Raw genomic sequence first — 22,509 nt, forward strand, 5'->3', positions numbered from 1 at the left:
TCTTACCCAGGCTTCAAGAAAAAGATGAGATACATGAAAGATAACAGAAAAAAAAATGAGAAAATGGCATAAATAAGTCCCTGTTTGCTTTATTTTTTCCTTTTAACCAGATGCCACAGTTTTTCTTTAATAGCCAAATATCTTCTCAACATACTCATGATACCTAGCGAAAGCAAACTCACTCAGTCATGTCCGACTCTTTGTGACCCAGTGGATGGTAGCCTATGAGGTTCCTCCATCCATGGAATTTTCCAGGCAAGAGTACTGGAGTGGGTTGCCATTTCCTTCTTCAGGGGATCTTCCCGACCCAGGGATTGAACCCAGGTCTCCAGCATTACAAGCAGACGATTTTACTGTCTGAGCCACTAGGAAAGCTCAATGATACCTAGTGCTTCTTAATTAAGCATAGAAAACGGAAGTGACACGATTCTTCTCCTATGATAGACTAGGGTACATTATAGGAAGTATAGAAACTTCATCACCCACTCCAGTGTTCTTGCCTGGAGAATCCCAGAGATGGGGTAGCCTGGTGGGCTGCCATCTATGGGGTCGCACAGAGTCGGACACGACTGAAGCGACTTAGCAGCAGCAGCAGAAACTTCATCAAAGAAACTAAAATTAATTTCTACCATTCTATGCCTATTAAATTAGTAACATTCATTTATGAAAACTCTGATAACTTGCAGGACATCCTAGAAAGCAATTTGTTAATACATATTGAGTCAAAAAATAGTTATGACTCTGACTTAACAATTGCACTTGTGATGTATCTTGCAAAATAATTCAAAAAAAGATTCCACATCAGAGTTACATATGATGAAAACTTGAAGATGCTCATTTCAGAGTTACTTAGGATTGCAAAAGAAACAAAAAGGAAACAAGCCTAATGAAATAAATATTGATGACAATGTGCTAGCCTGTATACAAAGCAGTAGAGATACAGCTCAAAGAAAAATTCCATGCCCACACTGGGTTTATACACTAATGGGACAAACAAATAAAAATATGTGTCAAGTAGTGATCACATCAACGAAAAACAAATGAAGTAAAGAAAATGATTGAGCTTATAAATGACGGAGCCAGACATTAAACTCAGGTCACATGAGTTATGTTTTACCAACTTTTTTGTTTTGTTATATTTTACCAAAGTCAATGTTATACCAAATTGCCTCAAAGCAGACCCAGGAAAGTCATTCAAATCTGCTGCTCTAAATTCTCCCATGAAGAACAAGGAAGGAAATCATATTAGAGAAGGTATGAAGGAGACAGAATTTCAGGACCTCAAGGTGTCTCGAGGGTAGGTGTCTTTGTAAAGTCATGGGAGAGAGTTGTCTGTAACCAGCTCACAGGACAAGGCTGAGGCAGTGAGGGAGGTTTCCCTTCAGCCTCTTCCCTGATCTCTGAGTGTGGTTGCGACCAAGACCATGGCCCTACTTCCACATAAAACTTGCTTCAGGAGTCCTTTTATTATATCTTATTTGAAGAGAACTCTGAGAACCAGAATCTGAAGTGTCACCAGATTGGGAGGTGCCATTTATGCACAAAAGACTCAAATTCTATGTTTTTTCAGACCTTCTTCCTCTGCCCTTGGTATATGAGGGCCTATGAACCTCAAAATGTCATTAAAAAAAAAAAAAGACTGCAAAGACTTTCCAAAGCAGATGTTCCTGACTTTCCAGTGAATTATCTATGAAGACAAAGACAGATGTGAAGATTTGCAAGGAAAAAAGAAAAATCTTACACCACCATCAGTCAACCTATTAGCATAATGTGAGAAGCTGATAGTAATTGCTTGGTAAGTGCAATCATTAGCCTTAATATACCTTGCTACCCAAAACCTGTCCACCTAAAACCAAAAAGTGTGGACACACTTTGTCCCTTCTGCAATGCTGCCCCTCTGGATTAGAGAAATTGAGTCTGTGCCAAGTAGAAAACTTGGATCAAACCCTTCTCTGCATACATATCAATATTTCAGTGGCCAAAGTGTTATCTGTTCTCATCCTCCTACTTTCAACATACATTCAGGAATTACAATATCTAGAAAACTTCAGGGAAAATTTGGGGTGAGGGTAGGGGTGTTGGACCCTGGCAACATTCCATTCCATTAGTAGTCCAGAGAATTTTACATTCTCACTATAACATGCTGTGTAGGTGGAGTAGAATCAGGTAGAGCTCTAGTACACAATCCTTACTAGGGATTGGGGTTTTCTTATAATCCAGTGTTCAGTATCTATAATAAATAGTCAGTACAACTGCAACTTCCCTGGTGGCTAATATGGTAAAGTGTCTGCCTACAATGCGGGAGACCCGGGTTCAATCCCTGGGTTGGGAAGATCTCCTGGAGAAGGAAATGGCAACCCACTCCAGGATTCTTGCCTGGAAAAACCCATGGACAGAGGAGCCTGATAGGCTATAGTCCATGGGGTCGCAAAGAGTTGGACATGACTGAGCAACTTCTCTTTCTTTCTTTACACCTGAAACTAATATGTTATATGCCAACTATATCTGATTTAAAAAAAAAAAAACATAAATGAATAAAACAAACAGTAGGACAAGATTCAGATCAATTAGAAGTGAAAGTCTTTCAGTCATGTCTGACTCATTGCTACCCCATGGACTATACAGTCCATGGAAGACCAGAATACTGGAGTGGGTAGCCTTTCCCTTCTCCAGGGGATCTTCCCAGCCCAGGGATTGAACTCAGGTTTCCCACATTGCAGACGGATTCTTTACCAGCTGAGCCACAAGGGAAGCCTGATCAATTAGAAGAAGCCAAACAATGGAGTGCAACCTGCCAGGCTCCTCTGTCCATGGGATTCTCCCTGCAAGAAAACGAGTGGGTTACCATGCCCTCCTCCAGAAGATCTTTCTGACACAGGGATTGAACCCATGTCTCCTGCATTGCTGGTGGATTCTTTACCTCTGAGCCACCAGGAAAGCCTCTATAAACCTTCAGCACCTTCCAAAGCAGATGTGGACTGCCTGCAGCCTCATTCCCTTCCACACTGCTATTAGAATGATCATCAGTCTAACAGATTATCAGTCTAATCAGATCTAATGATCATTCTAATAGCAGAGTGGACAGAGAATGAGGCTGAGGGCAGTCCACGTAGACTTTGGAAGATGCTGAAAGTGTATATCAATAACCTCAGATATGCAGATGACACCACCCTTATGGCAGAAGGTGAAGAAGAACTAAAGAGCTTCTTGAGGAAAGTGAAGTAAGAGAGTGAAAAAGTTGGCTTAAAGCTCAACATTAAGAAAACTAAGATCATGGCATCTGGTCCCATCACTTCATGGGAAATAGATGGGGAAACAGTGGAAACAGTGTCAGACTTTATTTTTCTGGGCTTCAGAATCACTGAAGATGGTGATTGCAGCCATGAAATTAAAAGGCGCTTACTCCTTGGAAGGAAAGTTATGACCATCCTAGACAGCTTATTAAAAAGCAGAGACATTACTTTGTCAACGAAGGTCCGTCTAGTCAAGGCTATGGTTTTTCCAGCAGTCAAGTATGCATGTGAGAGTTGGACTGTAAGAAAGCTGAGCACCAAAGAATTGATGCTTTTGAACTGTGGTGTTGGAGAAGACGCTTGAGAGTCCCTTGGACTGCAAGGAGATCCAACCAGTCCATCCTAAAGGAGTCCAGGGTGTTCATTGGAAGGACTGATGTTGAAGCTTAAACTCCAATACTTTGGCAACCTGATGCGAAGAGCTGACTCAGTTGAAAAGACTCTGATACTGGGAAAGATTGAGAGCAGGAGTAGAAGGGGACAATAGAGGATGAGATGGTTGGATGGCATCACTAACTCAATGCATATTGAGTAAACTCCAGCAGTTGATGATCGACAGGGGGGCCTGGTGTGCTGCGGTTCACGGGGTCGCGAAGAGACGGACACAACTGAGCAACTGAACTAAACTGAACCGAAGGTGTATAGAGGGTTACCTGGTGGCTCAGAGGTAAAGAATCCACCAGCAATTCAGGAGATGTGGGTTCGATCCCTGCATCAGAAAGATCCTCTGGAGGAGGGCATGGTAACCCACTCCAGTTTTCTTGCAGGGAGAATCCCATGGACAGAGGAGCCTGGCAGGCTGCGGTCCATGGAATCGCAATGATTTGGACACGACAGAAAAAGTAAGCACAGCACAGCACAGGAGGTATATAGAAAGAATTCTTGTTTACAAGAAAAGTAAAACAACCTGGCCTGAGGTCTAATAAAACGTCTTACAGAGAAAAGCAAAACAGACCCTGTTATATTTTGGAACTAGATAGAGTTGTGCTTGCATATACATTATGAACATTGTAGAAGGCGCAGAATTGTTTGTTCACATTAAACTGGTTTGTTTTATGTTATGTGAATTTCACCTCCATTTTATTTTTTTAATTTTATTTTTACTTTATTTTACTTTACAATACTGTATTTGTTTTGCCATACATTGACATGAATCCGCCACAGGTGTATATGAGCTCCCAATCCTGAATCCCCCCTCCCACCTCCCACCCCATATCATCTCTCTGGATCATCCCCATGCACCAGCCCCAAAAGGAGTGAGAAAACATCTGGTAACTATTTACCTGGACTCTAAGAAAATGGCTTGTCCTCATATGCCGGGGTCCAGCCCCGGTGGATCCAGGAATTCGAAGGGTGGACGGCGTTGGCATGGAAAGACTTGTTTATTTATTAATATAAGATTAGATTAAGAAACTATAGTGTAGTAAGAAGATTAAGTGGAGGAAGAGGGCTGAATAGCTTGGTTTACACGGAAGGCCAATAAAATTCCAGACAAGGAATTTGCACCATCTACGTTGGGCCACCGGCGCCCGCTTGAATATCTAAGGGTGCCTCGCCTTAGGCTCTCTTTCGTGCGGGTCTTAACAGCCAGGGCAAGTAAGTAGACCTGGCGAGCCTCCACGCCCCAGGTGGAGATTCAGCCTGAAATTAAAGTAAAGAGCAGAGGGAGAGAAAGGGAGAGAAGAAGAAAGAGAGAGAGAGACACGGGGGAGCCAGAGTCCCAAGAAATCAGGCCGAGAGACTAGTTCGAGAAACTGGTCTGAGAAGCTGGCCCCATCCTTTATTGTTCAGAAGGCCTTTATACTTTTGATAAAACACAGAGATCAATGGGTAACACAAAATTATGTAGCGTTCGCAGCTCAGACTCTTTCTATACATCATTTTGTATACAAAAGGTCTCAGGTGATTTACATTATCTTCTGGCCAAGAGGTTTGTTAACACTTTTTGGCTCTCTTCCTTAATGAATGTTAATTTTGTTTCCCCTTAAGTGTTTTTCTTTAATCTACATCTCCTTAAAGCATTAAAGTTACATCTCTATAGAACAAAGGTGCAGTGGGATATAACAAAGAAGGTACTTAACTCAAAGATCTAATGTTGCTAATACAAGGTCTATTACTTGTTTTTCTGTATACCAACTATATCTACAAATAAAGGATGTGAAAATTTGGCAGCAAGTATTGACTCAACAAATGAAACCTTTAATCAGTCCTATTTTAAAGATTTTGACTCCTCGGAAGCTCCTACATTCCTAGGATGTTTTAAGCTTCCTGTGCCTCCTGCGGTCAGGAGGCCTCAAACAATCACAGGTGCAGCTGTGCGAGTCCTGCAGGCAGGCTAGAAAGCCATCAGAGGAGTATTTGGATTGAAACACTCTTTCAAATGCAGAAGACTAAAGCCCTGAATTGACTTTTTCCAGAAAATGTCAGAAGAGTGGAAAAGCAGAGCACAAAAGCCGGCAGATTTTTGTTGGGGTACATGCTTAGGAATTTCCAGAGGGGTCCCTGAAGTCTGAGCACGCCTTGCGTATGTCAGCTTCCTTCCTCATGACCTTGTCACGGGCGGGATTCCTCACACTGGCTCCCGGCACTCATAGAATTAATGACATAGGACTTATGAAACAAGAATCAAGAGAACAATGCAATACTACAAAGCAATTATCTTTCAATTAAAAATAAATACATTTTTTAAAAAGCAAGGGAAATATATAAATATTCATCAAAAAAAGATGTTTAAAAAGGAGAAAGCAAACATAAAAGAAGCATAATATGAAAATAAAACTAATCACACCAAATCCAAATATATCAATTATCTCAACACATGTAAATCAAGCTTGTCAGTTAAAAGAGAATATCAGGTTGGATTACAACACAATCCAACTTCTGTCCTTCTTGCAAAAGACACACGTACAGCATGAAAATAATAAAAAGTTGAAAAGAATGAGAGGTGATATGTCAGTCAAATGCTAAGAGACAGCCAGTATCAGTTCAGTTCAGTTCAGTTCAGTCATTCAGTCGTGTCCAACTCTTTGCGACCCCATGAATCGCAGCACGCCGGGCCTCCCTGTCCATCACCAACTCCCAGAGTTCACTCAGACTCACGTCCATCGAGTCAGTGATGCCATCCAGCCATCTCATTCTCTGTCGTCCCCTTCTCCTCCTGACCCCAATCCCTCCCAGCATCAGAGTCTTTTCCAATAAGTCAACTCTTTGCATGAGGTGGCCAAAGTACTGGAGCTTCAGCTTTAGCATCATTCCTTCCAACGAAATCCCAGGGCTGATCTCCTTCAGAATGGGCTGGTTGGATCTCCTTGTAGTCCAAGGGCCTCTCAAGAGTCTTCTCCAACACCACAGTTCAAAAGCATCAATTCTTCGGCACTCAGCCTTCTTCACAGTCCAACTCTCACATCCATACATGACCACAGGAAAAACCATAGCCTTGGCTAGACGGACCTTAGTTGGCAAAGTAATGTCTCTGCTTTTGAATATACTATCTAGGTTGGTCATAACTTTTCTTCCAAGGAATAAACGTCTTTTAATTTCATGGCTGCAATCACCATCTGCAGTGATTTTGGAGCCCCCAAAAATAAAGTCTGACACAGCCAGTATAGATAAATTAAAATCAGTCAAAGAAGACTTTAAGACAAATAACATCATTTAAGACAGAATTTTTATACAATGATTAAAGATTAAAGTAACTAAAGCAAAATAACAATTCTAAACATGTACACACATTATTAAATAGGTAGACTCAGTAGATATAAACAAAAGTCAAAATACCTGCAGAAATAAACTGACAAATCACCATGATAGTGGGAGATTACAGCACATGTGTTTTTCAATAAATTATTCAAGCAGGCAAAACAATTCAGCAAAAATATAGAAGCACTGAATAACACAATTAACAACTTTCATCTGATGGGACATTTAGAAATGTTATATATTTGATAAGGCTATAAAAGATGTCTCAATCTATTTTAAAGAATAGTTGTCACATGAATCTAATTTATTCCTCAAACTCAAAGAATCTAGCTGTGAATGTGGGGGAAAGAGGGTTCAATCTTAAGTGAACAGAAACAAATATTCTGTCATGTAATACTATAAGAAATAGAAATTAAAATGTGCAATAGAAAAAAAGTTTAAAGGCTATATACTTCTTGCCCTTCTGAATCTATGAAGAGTTTATCACCTAGGTATTTTTTTAACCTCAAGAATAATATATAATACAGTTCTGTATTCTGATGTTTTTAACCTAATATTACATCATAGGCATTTTGTCATGCCATTGTTCTTGTCTTTTTCTTAGAAAAAGATCCCCAGCCCTAAAGTTTCTCCTTCCTTTGGCCAGAAATCAAAAGCCTCTAAAAATAAACTCACATCAATAAGACACCTGCAGACCAACACACCCAGAAAATCAGAATTCCTTTTAGACTCAGTCTGGGTCAACCTCCTGCACAATATATTTTAATTCCTGCCACAGCCAAATGCATTTCCTTTTGTTAAAATCTCAGTTGTGGTGAAATAAAAGCTAACTTCTGTTCTCTCAGTCAACTGGAGGTTTAGAATCAAACTACCCACAGATTTTCCTTTTCTGGAATATAGTCAATACCACCGCTTTTCCCACCGCAGAAACCCACAACCATTGTTTCTTTCTAGTTTTTCGATGAGCAAATGGTTCTGCCTGAGCTTTTTCAAGAAAAATTCACACAAGCCTTACCTCATTGGAATCTAGTTCCACAACAAACTAGTCCTTGAGTCAAAGTTGCAGGGATGACTGTTAGTCTTCTTAGGGTAGAAAGATACAGCAAGTAAATTTCTTCATGCATTAACATGATAAGAAGAAGATTTGAAAGGTAACAAGGAAAAATGCCCCTGGCTACTTTCACTTAGAAACTGGAGTGGCCCTTGCTGTCACCTGAGTGCTAAGCCCCTGGAAAGAAAAGGCACAATTGTGACAGGATTTTAAGGCTCCTCCCATCAAAATTCTTAGTTTTCTCTTTCTTTTTCAGTCAAATCTGAATAGTTTTTCTATCTGTTGCAGGAAGGCGGACCCCTTCTAGGGTCCGAAACTGGGCTCTTGTCTAGCACTCGGAAGTGAATTGTCCCAGGAGACACATGTGCTGACAAAGCAAGAGATTTTATTGGGAAAGGGCACCTGGGTGGAGAGCAGTAGGGTAAGGGAACCCAGGAGACCTGCTCTGCTGCATGGCTTGCAGTCTCGGGTTTTACGGTGATGGGATTAGTTTCCAGGTGGTCTTTGACCAATCTTTCTAATTCAGAGTCTTTCCTGGTGGCACACGCATCACTCAGCCAAGATGGATGCTAGCGAGAGGGATTCTGGGAAGTGGACAGACACACAGTGTCTCCTTTAGACCTTTCCCGAACTCTTCCAGTTGGTGGTGGCTTATTAGTCCCATATTCCTTATCAGGATCTCCTGTCATAAAACAACTCATGCAAATGGTTACTATGGTACCTGGCCAGGGAAGGTGGTTTCAATCAGTGTGCTTCCCCTAACAACTCCCGAGAGACTTCATATTCAAGATACTTCTTGGGAATTGAGGCCGAGGTCTCTTTCTTCTGTAACTTCTTCCTGCTGTGCATGGGCATAGGCCTGCCTAGCAGAGGAGAAGTCTCTCTCTACCTGATCTAAGTTGGAGTGTTCCACATCTGAAACCAGCTTCTACCCTTGTAGTAACAGCAATTCAGTTGGCCCCTCTCAGAGATGAAATAGACAAGGGCCAAACAGGAGACCTAATAGGATGGTCATCTCTGGTCCCCGGAAACAGAAGGCAACATTTGGGGTGAGAGTTGCAGGGTCTGTGACCCTTTTTGATTGGTTGATGGTGAGGCAACAGAGCTGTGCTCCAGGAATCTTGTGTTCAGTCTGAAGTTACCATCCTCCACCTGGGTCGGGGCTCAAAAACATTGTTATGCATATTTTTTTGATCAGGAACCAGGACTCCGTCTGGAGGCTGTACCAACCTTTGATTGTTTCTCCTGTTTCTGTATCCCCTCCCTTCCCTGATTAACAATTGTTTGAATCCATGCTTTGGAACTCAGGGAAGGTCAAGGAGGCTGAATGAAGCCTATATCCTACAGACAAGAAATGGAGAATACAGAAGAGATCTGTACTCTAGAGCCCCACAGAGTCCCGCTCAGTTTTAATTTAGGGAACTGGGCAACTATGATTGTGATAACTTCCTGTCAAAATGGGGCATACGACTGCCTCAGCTTGGAGTATAGACACTGAATTGGAAGTATTTCTGAGTTCCAAGTTCTAGATCTGAGTCTTGTATGATTAAAATCCAATTCCTTGGTCTGCCATTTTGGTGTAACAGACCCAATTAGAAGTAGTTGGAGGAGTGATAACTGGAATTTAGTAGACAAAATAAATCTCATTTATTTTTAGAAGAATAGGCCTGAAACCCAGTCTGGACCTCGCACTTCAGGGAGACTTGTAGCCAGGTAGCCAGTTGCCTAGTTTTATAAAAAGTAAGGTTACTAGCTTCCAGTAGACACTGTTTTGAGAATGGTGGCATCCAAGCCTGACACGACTCAAAAAACTCAAGTGTTTAGCGATACAAAGTCCAATCTGAAAGTACACCCATAGCATCACCTAGTTATTTCCCAGGATATCTGAACCATAGCTACTCTATTTTGACTTTTAATTGTAAACTTTTCCTCAATAGCCAAAGCAGATTTCACTGCTTTGAGAAGATGCAAGAATTGGGATTCATAAAATCTTCTGAAAAGATCTAACTATCTGAAGGCCTGTTCTGCCAGTTTTTCCCAGAGCACAGAGTGCCTCATTCCTGATTTTCACCCTGAACTCCTTTCAGGGGCGTTGAAAGTCAGCAGTTGCAGCGGCCATGATTTAATCTTTGTAGATGTAGATGGCACGTGTCAGTCTTCAGTTGGCAGAGCCCTTTTTTGCTCATAAACTTGACCATGATTTTGAGGAGGGGCACTTCATGACCATTTTATCCCATGGTGCTGAGAATGTCCATTCTTGGGTTTGACAAAGATTTTGTTGACAAGCCACTCAATGTGCTGTTACTGGACTAGGCCATAAAACAGTATACAAAGTTCTCTGGACCACCTGTCTTACTAGCCTCTTAGTCCAGGAAAATATTCCCTCTTGTTGTTTCTTCCCATATCTAAAGTTACACTGTTACCAAAATTGATCTCATATGGGACTATATATTATTCTGTTAGAGGCCTCACACACATTTGATGGTGTAAGAAACAGTAATTTTGTAAAACAGGTGAAATACAAATAACATAGCCAGCAGTATTAGTAAAGTCGCAAGCAAGACTTAAGAGCTTCCATTAGATGTAGCACAGTATATCTCAGGTCACCTGACTTAGTCTGCTCTGTAGAATCTTTATCTTCCAGGGAAATTATATATTGGCACTGTCTATAAGGCACATAGCCCCATTTTCTCGTGTTACTAGACTGATTGTCCTTAGTATGACTTAATTGCTTCCAACACAGAGGAGACTTTAAACCTAAATTACCATAGCCTGCTGTTATCTATATAAATCCATCCCATAATTCTGGAAGATTTTTCCTCCTTTGCTGAAACTTTTCTTGTTGCTCTGACTAAGCTTGAGTAATAGAAAAAAGCTCAAATTTATGGCCAGAGTCAGAGCAGGCATTATTAATTGGCCTGGTGAGGGGATCCCATCTAGTAATATCACAGTGACCTGAATATGCCTATAATTATTTTTTTTAAGTAAGTTTTCTCAGGGCCGACCAGTTAGAGTCTTGTAGTAGAGAAATTTACCAAGGTAACCCAGAACTAGACACAGGTAATTGGTCACAAACCCAACAATTGAATTGATTTCTAAAACTAGCATAGAATCAGGCCTATGATAGAAAAGCATTTGATTTATATGCAAAGGTCTAAGAAGTCAAGAAAACATAAATGATCATATGAATCAGGTCCAGCATCTTGGAGAAGCTGTCTACCTCTGATGTCGTCATCTTCTCATCGTGGTGTAGTGTAGTTTCTCCTGATTAAAAAAAAAGTCCTTCCATCCATGTTGGAGACAGTCCCTTAAATTATGCCTTTTTCTAGTCCTGGTTGCAGGCAATGAAACATCTGATCTTCATCCAAAGATAGATTACTGAGATAAGCTTCAGAAACAAACTTAGGTTGTTCTTTAAGAATTCAATTGAATTTTACATTAATATCACATAACAGCAAAGAACTATCTAAGAGATGAGTCTTACTAGATGCAGACCTCCATTAACAAACTGGGATTTAACATTTTTTTTTAATATCTTTTTCTCCCTAGAGTTACCCTCATTTTCATCAAATATAACCAAATTAAGACTAGTTTGTTTGCAAAATAGGTCTGTTCTCACTAATTTTGGCCTGATGATTTATATAACCATAATTGATTATAGACTTTTTATTTTGCTGAAATGTTTATAGAGTCGCAGACTGAACTTTTAAAGTAAAACAGGGCTGGGAAACTCACACCAAAGGCTTATCACAGATTTTGCCTAACAAATCTAGGTGAATTCTTCCCTTTTTAAGGTCTCAAAAATTTCTTGAGATTTTTTGAACCTGTGAGATAACCTTCCTAACTCATCTGATGAACGTACTGGAAACCTAAGATTTTCCAATTTTTGGAGGAGTCAGATAGAGAGAAAATATAATTGTTTTGTTTATAACATTTAATTTTACCAAAGTATTGTCATAATTAGTTTGAGAGGAAGTTTTCCCTACTCCCTGAGAACATAAGATTCAAACCCGTAATTTTCAGATAGAAACCATAAAAGTTATAAGCATATTCGCTGGTTCATTCAGTCCTTCTGTTAACTTTTGTGAAGTCATCTGGTTTTCCATTAGAATACCAGGACATATCAGAATGTTAAGGACTCCATATAATTTCTAGGATATCTGTATTATCAGTTTTATGATACATTATAACATGAGTGGATTTATTACTCATTTGATAATCTTTTTCATGTAATTTAACCAACCAAATAAACACAGTTTAATATCTCTCTTTGGAATGTTTCAGGGGCCCTCTGAATCACCCCAAAGTTACCAAGAGATCAAAGGAACTTCAAAAGAATTAGATCTAGGAAGTTTTATCAAAAAGATCAATTAAAAGCGTTTAGAACATTTGGTCAGATTTAGTCAATGCTGATGGGTGTATCATTTAGCTTGTTGATATGTCACAATGGGCATAAATACCAAGGCTCAAGGTCTAGTGAAAGTCAGCTCCACCATCTTGGACCTAGTTGGCTCTAACCAGTTTTCTTATGGCTTTGTCATTCCTAACAAAATCAACTTACCTAATTGTAATCCAATTTTAGAAAATCCTGATCATGCATGACTCTTTTTAGTATTTTTCATACTTTTTTTTTTGAAAACACACTTCCTACATTAGCATTTTATAGATTGGTGAGCATAAATACCAGTGATAATTTCTAAAACCCTTGCTTTCTTAGACTATTTTAGGATGGCACCAAACATTATTCATTTACAGTCCCGAATCTCTTTAGTTTCTCTGTAAAAGGAAATTGGTGTTTAGTAGTAAATGTTTCAAATTTTTATTTTATTTGGAAATGACCTAACTATTCAATAGACTTCCAACATTTAGCACACTTAGCACACTTAGCACTACCCTTAGAAATTTAAGTTAGGCCAATCTGGAGAGACTATTTTAGACAGATATTTCTAAAGAATAATTATTCTTAATAGAGTTTATATAAAAGCTCATATCTCATTTACATTTTTTAGAAGTTTCTTCACTTGAGGTAATTTCCTTGTTGACAAACTTGTAACAGATATAATATTTAACTTACATTAAACCTAGGTACAATGAAAATATTCTACTTAATGTTAATTACTCTAAGACATATCTATATTAGATAGGTCGACAAACAAACATTAATATCAGGTATTTAATATTGAATATTTCTCAGTTCACATGAACCTGGAATTTATTGTTTAATTTAGAATTACTTGATTTGTAAGAGCTTACTTTTTTTTAAGCCAAATAAATAGAGCTCATTTACAAATTAACCTCAAAATATTACCCAGAGACAAAGACACACCAAGACATATTTAGATAGACACAGTGTAAGATCTAGCTTCAAGTCTTTTTTCCCTTTTTCCTCAGTGTCAGGAATTAGAGATGATCTAGATAAGTGTTCCTGGGAGCCCTGGTCTCAAGGCACAGGGAAAGAAAATCAAGTTCTAACAAAATGGTGGCAGGTCTAAACCAAATGGTGGCCAGACAAAGCAAAATGGCGATCAAAAATCACAACACAGAACGCAGAGTTAAAACACACACGTATAAACCTGGCAGTCCTCATCAAAGTGAAAGTGAAAGTGAAGTCGCTCAGTCGTGTCTGACTCTTTGCGACCCGTGGACTGTAGCCCACCAAGCTCCTCCATCCATGGGATTCTCCAGGCAAGAATACTGGAGTGGGTTGCCATTTCCTTCTCCAGGGGATCTTCCTGACCCAGGGATTGAACCCAGGTCTCCCACATTGCAGGCAGATGCTTTAACTTCTGCACCACCAGGAAAGCCCTTAAATACAAGAATACAGTCTCTCAGAAAACTTCCTATAGAGACACAGAACTTCAGATCCAAGTACTAACATCAAAGATTTCAAGGGAGGAAAGGGAGCCAGGTTGAAAGAAGAAGGGGGAGGAGGCGGGAGAGGGGGGATGAAAGGGGTGGACTTACAGACGTCTCCTGCCACCTACAGATACCCAGGCATTATGGGACTTTTCTCTGGGCCTCCAGAGAAGGGAGGACTGGAACTCGGCCCTACCAGAAATCAGACCAGAACAGAACTACAATTCGAGTTCTCTGCCAAGAGGAGGTGATCAGTCTCCAATCCTCAGCTCAGGCTGAGGGCCCTTCAACCAGATTCCTGCATCCAGGACTGGGGGACTAGAAAAACAGGGAAGGATAGGAAGGGTTAAGGAGAGGAAAGAGAGAGGGAAGGGGAGAGAGGTCAATAAAGTCTCTTGTTTCTTACTGGTCGGGGCACTCTGGCCAGTTGTCCGTGTCAGGAGGAGACCAGGGACAAAAGGGTCCCAGTTGTGACCGCTGGGTCTGGTCCATTGGTAGGCAAGCTGGCCCCTGAGTACCCCGAGTGGTCAGGATGTCAGTCTCGGCGAAGAAGAGTCCCACCAGAGTTGCCATTTGTTGCAGGAAGGCGGACCCCTTCTAGGGCCCAAAACAGGGCTCTTGTCTAGCACTCGGAAATGAATTGTCCCAGGAGACACATGTGCTGGCAAAGTAAGAGATTTTATTGGGAAAGGGCACCTGGGTGGAGAGCAGTAGGGTAAGGGAACCCAGGAGAACTGCTCTGCCGCGTCGCTCACAATGTCAGGTTTTATGGTGATGGGATTAGTTTCCGGGTGGTCTTTGATCAATTTTTCTAATTCAGAGTCTTTCCTGGTGGCACACGCACCACTCAGCCAAGATGGATGCTAGCGAGAGGGATTCTGGGAAGTGGACGGACACGCAGTGTCTCCTTTAGACCTTTCCTGAACTCTTCCGGTTGGTGGTGGCTTATTAGTTCCATATTCCTTATCAGGATCTCCTGTCATAAAACAACTCATGCAAATGGTTACTATGGTACCTGGCCAGGGTGGGCGGTTTCAATCTATGTGTTTCCCCTAACATATCCATTTGAGAAATCAGCCAAAGATATTTTAGGTAGAGGGAAATGAAAGCAAAGAGGTCTTCCTTTGTTTCCCGATTTCAAGGAATTCACACCTGGAATAGTGAGTCTCCAAGTGTGGCCCCTGGACTGGCAACATCTATATCACCTGGAAACTTGTTAGAAATGCAACTTCTTGGGCCTCAAGCCAGATCAAATAAACCTGAAACTCTGAGGGGTGGCATGAGCAGGCTGTGTCTGAACAAGCTCTCCAGGGTGACTCTGATGTACAATAAATTTTGAACACCATTACTCAGACCATTCCTGTCTAACCATCTGCCAGGTGGGCCAATAAATTCCTATAGCCTTGGGTGAGGTTCAGGTTGCAGTTTTAACCAGACTGCAAGTAGAGAGGTGAATGAGCAGATAAATCCTGCCAGAGAAGCAGGGCAGTGGAAGTGACTGGAAGAGATATTAGTAGAAGCACAGTCATATTAGTACCCCACTGAGGCTCTTGGAGCAGGCATGGGCAGGTCTACTATGGAATCTAGACAATCTCTCAGCTCCAGGGCTGGTAGCAAATAAAGTAGTAATATCTTGGTTCCCCTAGGACCACTCCCAACATCAATAGTGGAGCTTTCATGCAGTGATGTCTAACACAGCATCAGTGCAGATATAAGGTACAAGAATATCTGACAGACCACATGAAGGATAGGAAATTAACATTGGGAGGGGGAGGTCACCAGGCTGACACCCGGAAGAAGCAGAAGACCTACAAATCAGCTCTTATTTATTCATTTTTCTATGCACTCATTCAAAATATGTTTGTTGAGCATCTATGTGCTCAAACACATTTTTAAGTAGCTGAACTGCTATAGTATTTGCATATAGCCATTTTTTGTCATACAGTCATTTTTAAAAATTTAAGTAGCTAATCTGCTATAGTGACCTCTCCATTCTTCAGAAATTTCTTGGAGGTAATTATGGTTCTTTTAGAGAGTGCTAAAGCAGATATATACTTTTTAATTTATTTATTTGGCTGCACCAGGTCTTATTTGCAGCATGTGGCATCGTTTTTTAATTGTGGCACATGAATTCTTAGTTACAGCATGTGGAATCCAGTACCCTGACCAGGGATCGAATCCCGGCCCCCTGCATTGGGAGTACAGAGTCTAAGCCACTGGACCACCAGGTGAAGTGCCATGACCTAGGCATATTTTAACATTGCTTTTGAGTGAATTCTATCAACTCTAATGAATACAATGAATATAATTAATACAATGAGGTTATATTATTACATAAGCTGGGTTATGCTGCTAGACATTGAGTACTAGCACTTGGATTGTCATAGCACTATGGATCTGGACATTTGGGCCACATAATATATACATTATCTGGAATTCAAATCCCTATTAAAAAAATAATAATATCACATCTGGTAGGAACTGAGCTTTTCTTGGCCACTATAATGATCATGCCTCAGGGTTATGAATGCAGACCCCTCAAGGTAAGAGTCTCTATGCAAATTTAAAAGTAAGCAGTTATTTTCCCATCCTGAGTAGATGACCCTGGCAAAACCAGGTGAACAAGGAAGTTTGAGGGTAGCAGTCTCCCAGCTGCATTATCTTGAAAGAGATAAATGTAAATTTAGCCGTTTTACTAGTGTGATATCTGTTTTTAAGAATTAGAGAGGACATGATGTACTGAGTTAAGCTAAGATCTGAGAAGGAAGATTTCCTGAAAAAGAAACAAAAAAAAAAAAAGCTGGTGTGTAACCAAGTTTCCCTGGAAGAATAAATGGCAGCCCACTGCAGTATTCTTGCCTGAAGAATTTCATGGACAGAGGAGCCTAGTGGGCTACAGTCCACGGGGTCACAAAGAGTTGGACATGACTGAGCATGGACAGCTGCTGCAGGGAAGTTTCAGGTAAACCTGACCTTTCTTGAAGAAATTGGAGAATGGACAATGAAGTGATTAAAGGGATTTGATCTTCTAGGAGTGCCTTTGAACTCCCAAAGGAGTTATACTCCTTAGTCTTAGGGGCTTACGGTTAAATACAGATGATATATCACCTTACATTATGGAGATAAACCTGTTTGGAGAACATAACACCAAGAAGTGAGGCCTCTAAGCGCTCACAGAATGTGTGCTGTGCTAGTTGGCCCAGCCCCAAAAAGACCAAGGCCTAAGTAAGCGAGGCACAGTGTGAGGAGTTTTTGATAGATCTTCTGGATAGCAGTCACTCAATCTACTGGATTATGAAGATTCACACTTATTGGCTGCTAAGATACTGAAGTTCCGTCCTGAAAAGAAATACATTACTTAAAATTTCTGTGTCCCTAAGAGTGTCTGGAGAAGGCAATGGCACCCCATTCCAGTACTCTTGCCTGGAAAATCCCATGGGTGGAGGAGCCTGGTAGGCTGCAGTCCATGGGGTCGCAAAGAGTTGGACACGACTGAGCGACTTCCCTTTCACTTTTCACCTTCATACATTGGAGAAGGAAATGGAAACCCACTCCAGTGTTCTTGCCTGGAGAATCCCAGGGACGGGGAAGCCTGGTGGGCTGCCATCTATGGGGTCGCACAGATTTAGACACGACTGAAGCGACTTAGCAGCAAGAACGTCTGGAAGGCTTTACCTATGCCATTATCCCACTTTTAATTGGTTGTTTTCCTCCACAAGACTGAACTTCATGAATACTCCAGCCTCACAGCTATAGAAATCCAATGAGTGAAAATGGACAGTGGGCACTGGTTGTCATCATATAAGGCTAGAGCAATACTGCCATGGTTTGAACTTCCATCCTTCTTCTTCATGAGGAGCACAGCAATCCCAGCAGGATTAATTGAGGCACACAAACCTGTCTTAAGATTAAACATTCTTATCTATATAATCCCAGAAGAGCCCTTCTTCTGGTTCCAAGAATAAACACAGCACATAATCAAAGGCACAGCCACAATCTAAAGTGAGGGCAAGTCTACATCCTGTTGTGAGAAGACCTCTCCCTTGATTAATAATATGACTGGTTAATACCCAGATACCTATAAAACAAGAAGGGCGGCTGACTGTGACAGTAGGCAATACTGATGAGAATGAATCTGGTGAAGCTCCAGAGCATGGAGTGCTAGGAGATGAACTTGACATAGGATTTTAGCAAGGATGTCGAAGTTCAGAAGGAAGTCATATGATAGATGAAAGTTCATCCACATGGAGTGCCACGGGTATGATCTCATAGGTATGGACCCTGTAGTGTGCGAATGGGCTCAGTAGGTGGCTGCCCCCAATGAACAGGATGGATATAGAAAGTATTTCCAGTGGCTTGGAATCCCACTTTACATGGGATCTATAATTAGAAACTAATATCCAAAGCCATGGTCTTAAGAACGTTGAAAGGAAGGATGAGTAGGCCTGAACCTGACCATTTATCTCATTCCTTCTTAAGAACAGAGTGTTTCTTATCTGGGAAGTGCCTTATGAAGCTACCAGATCTCCAGGGACACAGACTCTAGGGATGAAGCTACTATTTGATGAGTATTAAAGGGAAATTCCTTCTCGACCCCAACCCACACAACTTTCATTGACTCTCTATTCCCTTCCTCTGGGTTCATCCATGCTAGGTGAAGCTGTCTGGGAGGTGTGGCCTTGACCATTATTATATGTCCAGGTTAGTAGGACAAAAATGATCTTCACCAGTTCACATTAGCCTACTTGACCTGCATGGCTCCTGAGACTGTTTATTCGTATCTCCCTAGAAGAGGGTACAACTTCACATCAAATCTTAGAAAAGTAGACATAACTCAGTCATACTACATGCCTAATCATTCTCTTCCAGTCGATCCTGAGAATGGTTGTAGACCATGTATAACGGGGAAAGTGCCTTCATGAAGTCCAGATGAGACAGCCAGGGATCCGCAGTTTTCTCTCTTGTTTCTCGTGCCATGGCATAACACTTTTCAGTCTCCTTTTTCAGGCAGGATAACAGAAATGCCACTCATCGAAATGTCATATCTTTATTGATATTCAAAGCTGAATTAGAAGCCATATCTTCTTCCTAGGACTGTAGAAGTCAGGTCTGTTAGCACAAGATAAGCAACTCTATCCTTGACCTTTGAATTGGCTACAAAGCCACCAACCAGACACAGTAGCCCAAAGAACTACATTTATTAGGCAAAACTGCTGTTGTGCATGATCTTCTTTTATAGAAATATTGTTGTTGTTCAGTTGCTAAGTCGTGTTCAGCTAAGTTTGTGACCCCATGGATTGCAGCACACCAGGCTCCTCTGTCCTTTGCTATCTCCCAGAGTTTGTTCTAATTCATGTCTTTTGAGTCAAAAAGGTGGGTGTCCATTATACTTGGTCCCACATGATATTCTGGGAACCTAAATGCAATGGCAGGGTAAAACTGTGGATTTCAGGATGTTATGCATGAATCTGAAACAGAGAGACCCAAAAGACAGGATAGCAAGATAAATCAAACTCAAATCAAAGCTAAGAAAACATTTCAGATAGTCAATATGAAGAACTACACTGAGAAGGAGCCCAGGTTTGAGGCAACAGAAAGGCCATGAAGGAAAAACACACATGAGCCCAGATGATTTAAAGCGGAGAGAGGAAAACTGAGCCTGGAAGAAGACAGTGGCCTGAGTTCATAGAACCCCTGTGGCCTTGGATTTGATAGGAAAGAGTCCAGTGAAGCGACCAATCCTGCTTAGAAAAGGCCTGTATACCTCAGGTCTTTCAGAGCCACTTGGCACCAGGTGTGCTTCTGAAACTGTTGTTACATCCCTTGGACACTGCAGAAAAAAATAAAAATAAAAATAAAAAACTTTAGATGGAACAGGTTGTTTTTTTTTTTTAAGAAATTATATATAGAGAAATACAGATGAGTACAGACAATTGAAAAATTGGGTTCCACTCTCAAGTTGCTTTTTCTGTGTGACTTCAGCAAGAGTTGCTTCAGAAATGAATGAGAATAATGAATAAATAGCTAGAAATGGCAATAGCTTGGATAGACCTTAGTTAGAAATTTTGCAGTCAAGGGAAAAAGAGAAATAAATAAATACATTTCAGGAGGCTTAGTAGATAGCAGAAAAATATGCTTTATATGGAGTTGACAGATGTGTATGTGTGTGTGTGTGTGTGTGTGTGTATGTGTTAGGCTGAAGGCCACATGTCAAAAGAAGTTGCATGAGTCAGAATAAACAGATCAGATCAGGATTCCGAAGGCATTGGCAAAGGATGTGCTCTGGAGCAAAGGAGACATTTAGCCATAAAGAAGAAGAGAAATGCCTCATCTTATGAGGCAGAAGATGTACACGAAGTTCATGCATTTTGTGTATGCAATGTTTATTCCAAACAGCAGCACTAGTTACCCAGTAAAATATGATTTCTCCAGGTGAGTCATAATTCAAGTCAAGTGTAATCATTGATCTCCTTCCCTAAATCAATTGATAGCTCACTCTTTGCACAATGCGGCGGAGAGGGGGGCGGGGGGGAGGGGAGGGAAATGGAGGATGCAGAAGGTCAGGAGCAACCATTCAGGATAAGGATGCCTGAAATAAAATGGCTCAAAAGCAAGTAAAAGAAAACAAAATTGATTGACATATGCACACTACTATATGTACAATAGATAATTAATAAGAACCTACTATATAGCACAGGGAACTCTACTCAATACGCTGTAATGACCTATATCAGAATCTAAAACAGACTGGATTCACTTTTCTGTACACCTGAAACCTATACATTATAAATCAACTATACACCAATAAAAATTAATTAAAAAGAAAAATTGATATCACATTTATCCTGCTAGAATTCTGGATTGGAATGACATTTTGAGCACAGATTCAAATTCCACCACCCAAGTTTTTTATATGAAACATTTTATACAGAATGTTTCCTATATAAATTTGAAAGATTAATATCATGAACACTTGTATACACCACTCAGATTCAAGAAATGTTAACAATTTGCTTGAATTATAAGTATTATGTTGGTGTTTGTTTATTTGTATACATTTATTGTCAAGCTATTTGAAACTGGGTTTGGTATTTAGCCATTAAATACTTCAGCATACATTTCCTATAAGAAAAATGTCTTCAACAGAGCTTCAATACTTTTATCATCACCTAGGAATATTATCCAAAAAACAAATACCTTGTTATCATGCATCTATCAGGCCAAAACTAGAAAAACTTTAGAAACTTTTATAGTTTTTTTTTTCTTTTTTTGAAACTAGTGAGGTTTTTTTTGAAATTAGATTCCAATCAAGGCTTATGCACTACATTTGTCTTATATCTTTTGTCAATTTTAAACCAGGACAGCCACACAAACATACTGTTATTTGTAATCCCTGTGACATGGAGATTTTGAAGAAATTAGAACAATCACCTTATAAAATTACCACATTCTTGGTGCATTGTCTCCTGCAACATTATTTAACATGCTCCTATGTCTCCTGTATTCCCTGTATATTGAAATTCTAATATATGAAACATTTCAGGCAAGGATATTTCAAAGGCAGTGCTATTGCTTCAAACTGCATCACACCAGGAGCACACAACGTCAAGCCATCCACTATCAGTGACATAGCGTTTGATTCCACCAGTTCTCTCCAAAGCTACAATGAACCCCCTGCAAGCAGGAAGTAATCCACAAGATGCTGCTTAGCCTCATCCAAATATTCTATTTCCAAATAAACTTTCACCTGACGGTTCCATATTCATTGATAATAACTGCTGGAATTAATGACTTCAGGATGGCAAAGCAGTGGTGTCTAGTGGTATCATTCCTTCAACATTTATTAGTTGGCAACCTGGAGTACTCACTTCACTTTAAAGGCAATGTGAATATTCCACCAGTATTCCACTTTTAATCTTTCTTCTGAGTATATGATGGGTGGATTAGTCAGCTTTTGCTTCAGCAACAAACAAGCCCAAATCTTACTGACTTACAACAGCAAACATCTCTTACGAGTTTGTGATTTGCCTGTGGCTCAGCTGTAGCTCTTCTGGGCTTTGCTCCAGGCTCTAGATCAGTGTAGTGTGTCTCTCGAACTAGGAGTCTGAAAAAGAAGCAATGGCTCCCGGGGGCCCGCTCCTCTCTTCTTGGATGACCGGAGTGCTAGAGACAAAGGATGAGATGCCTTGTAAAGCCACTGCTCCAGGCCAGTGTGTTGTCACTTCTGCCCACGTGGCATCAGTTGGAGAAAGTCACAAAGTCATTAGAAGGAGGGAGTTTACTGTGTTCCTGGGGAAAAGGGAAGAAGAAAGTTATTTCCTAAAAAATTTACACAATCTGCCATTGTGGGATTGAACTTGTCTACCCTCCTAAATTTGGACATGACCATATAACTTGCTTGGGTCATGAAAATATGAGTAGACATATGGTGCATTTTCTAGCACATTCCTTTCCACTGCCACAGTAGCATTCTAAATCATTGAGTCTCTGTCATTTTGTATCCCTAACTGAGGAAGATGTGGATCAGAACACCTGCTAATCCAAGAGGCACAAGGAGTGAAAATGAAAGATAAACTCTCTTGTTTCAAGCCACTAAGATTTTGAGGCTGT

At 40.6% G+C, this 22,509-nt stretch overlaps 1 long non-coding RNA gene across 7 annotated transcripts in view; it reads right to left on the minus strand.

Annotated features, from left to right (window-relative positions):
* Nucleotides 1-5,038: 5,038 nt before the first annotated feature.
* LOC121820643 (uncharacterized) overlaps nt 5,039-22,509 on the minus strand; it is a 98,072-nt gene continuing 80,601 nt past the window's right edge. For 4 of the 7 annotated variants that reach the window (XR_009597600.1, XR_006061267.2, XR_009597599.1 and 1 more), the window contains one exon: nt 20,916-22,188. This is a non-coding gene — a long non-coding RNA (uncharacterized LOC121820643). Of the gene's footprint in view, nt 22,189-22,509 lie in introns of all 7 variants that reach the window. The other 3 variants (XR_009597602.1, XR_009597601.1, XR_006061268.2) reach the window with 2 other exon arrangements.

Source organism: Ovis aries, chromosome 1, assembly GCF_016772045.2.
Source record: "Ovis aries strain OAR_USU_Benz2616 breed Rambouillet chromosome 1, ARS-UI_Ramb_v3.0, whole genome shotgun sequence".
NCBI lineage: Eukaryota > Metazoa > Chordata > Mammalia > Artiodactyla > Bovidae > Ovis > Ovis aries.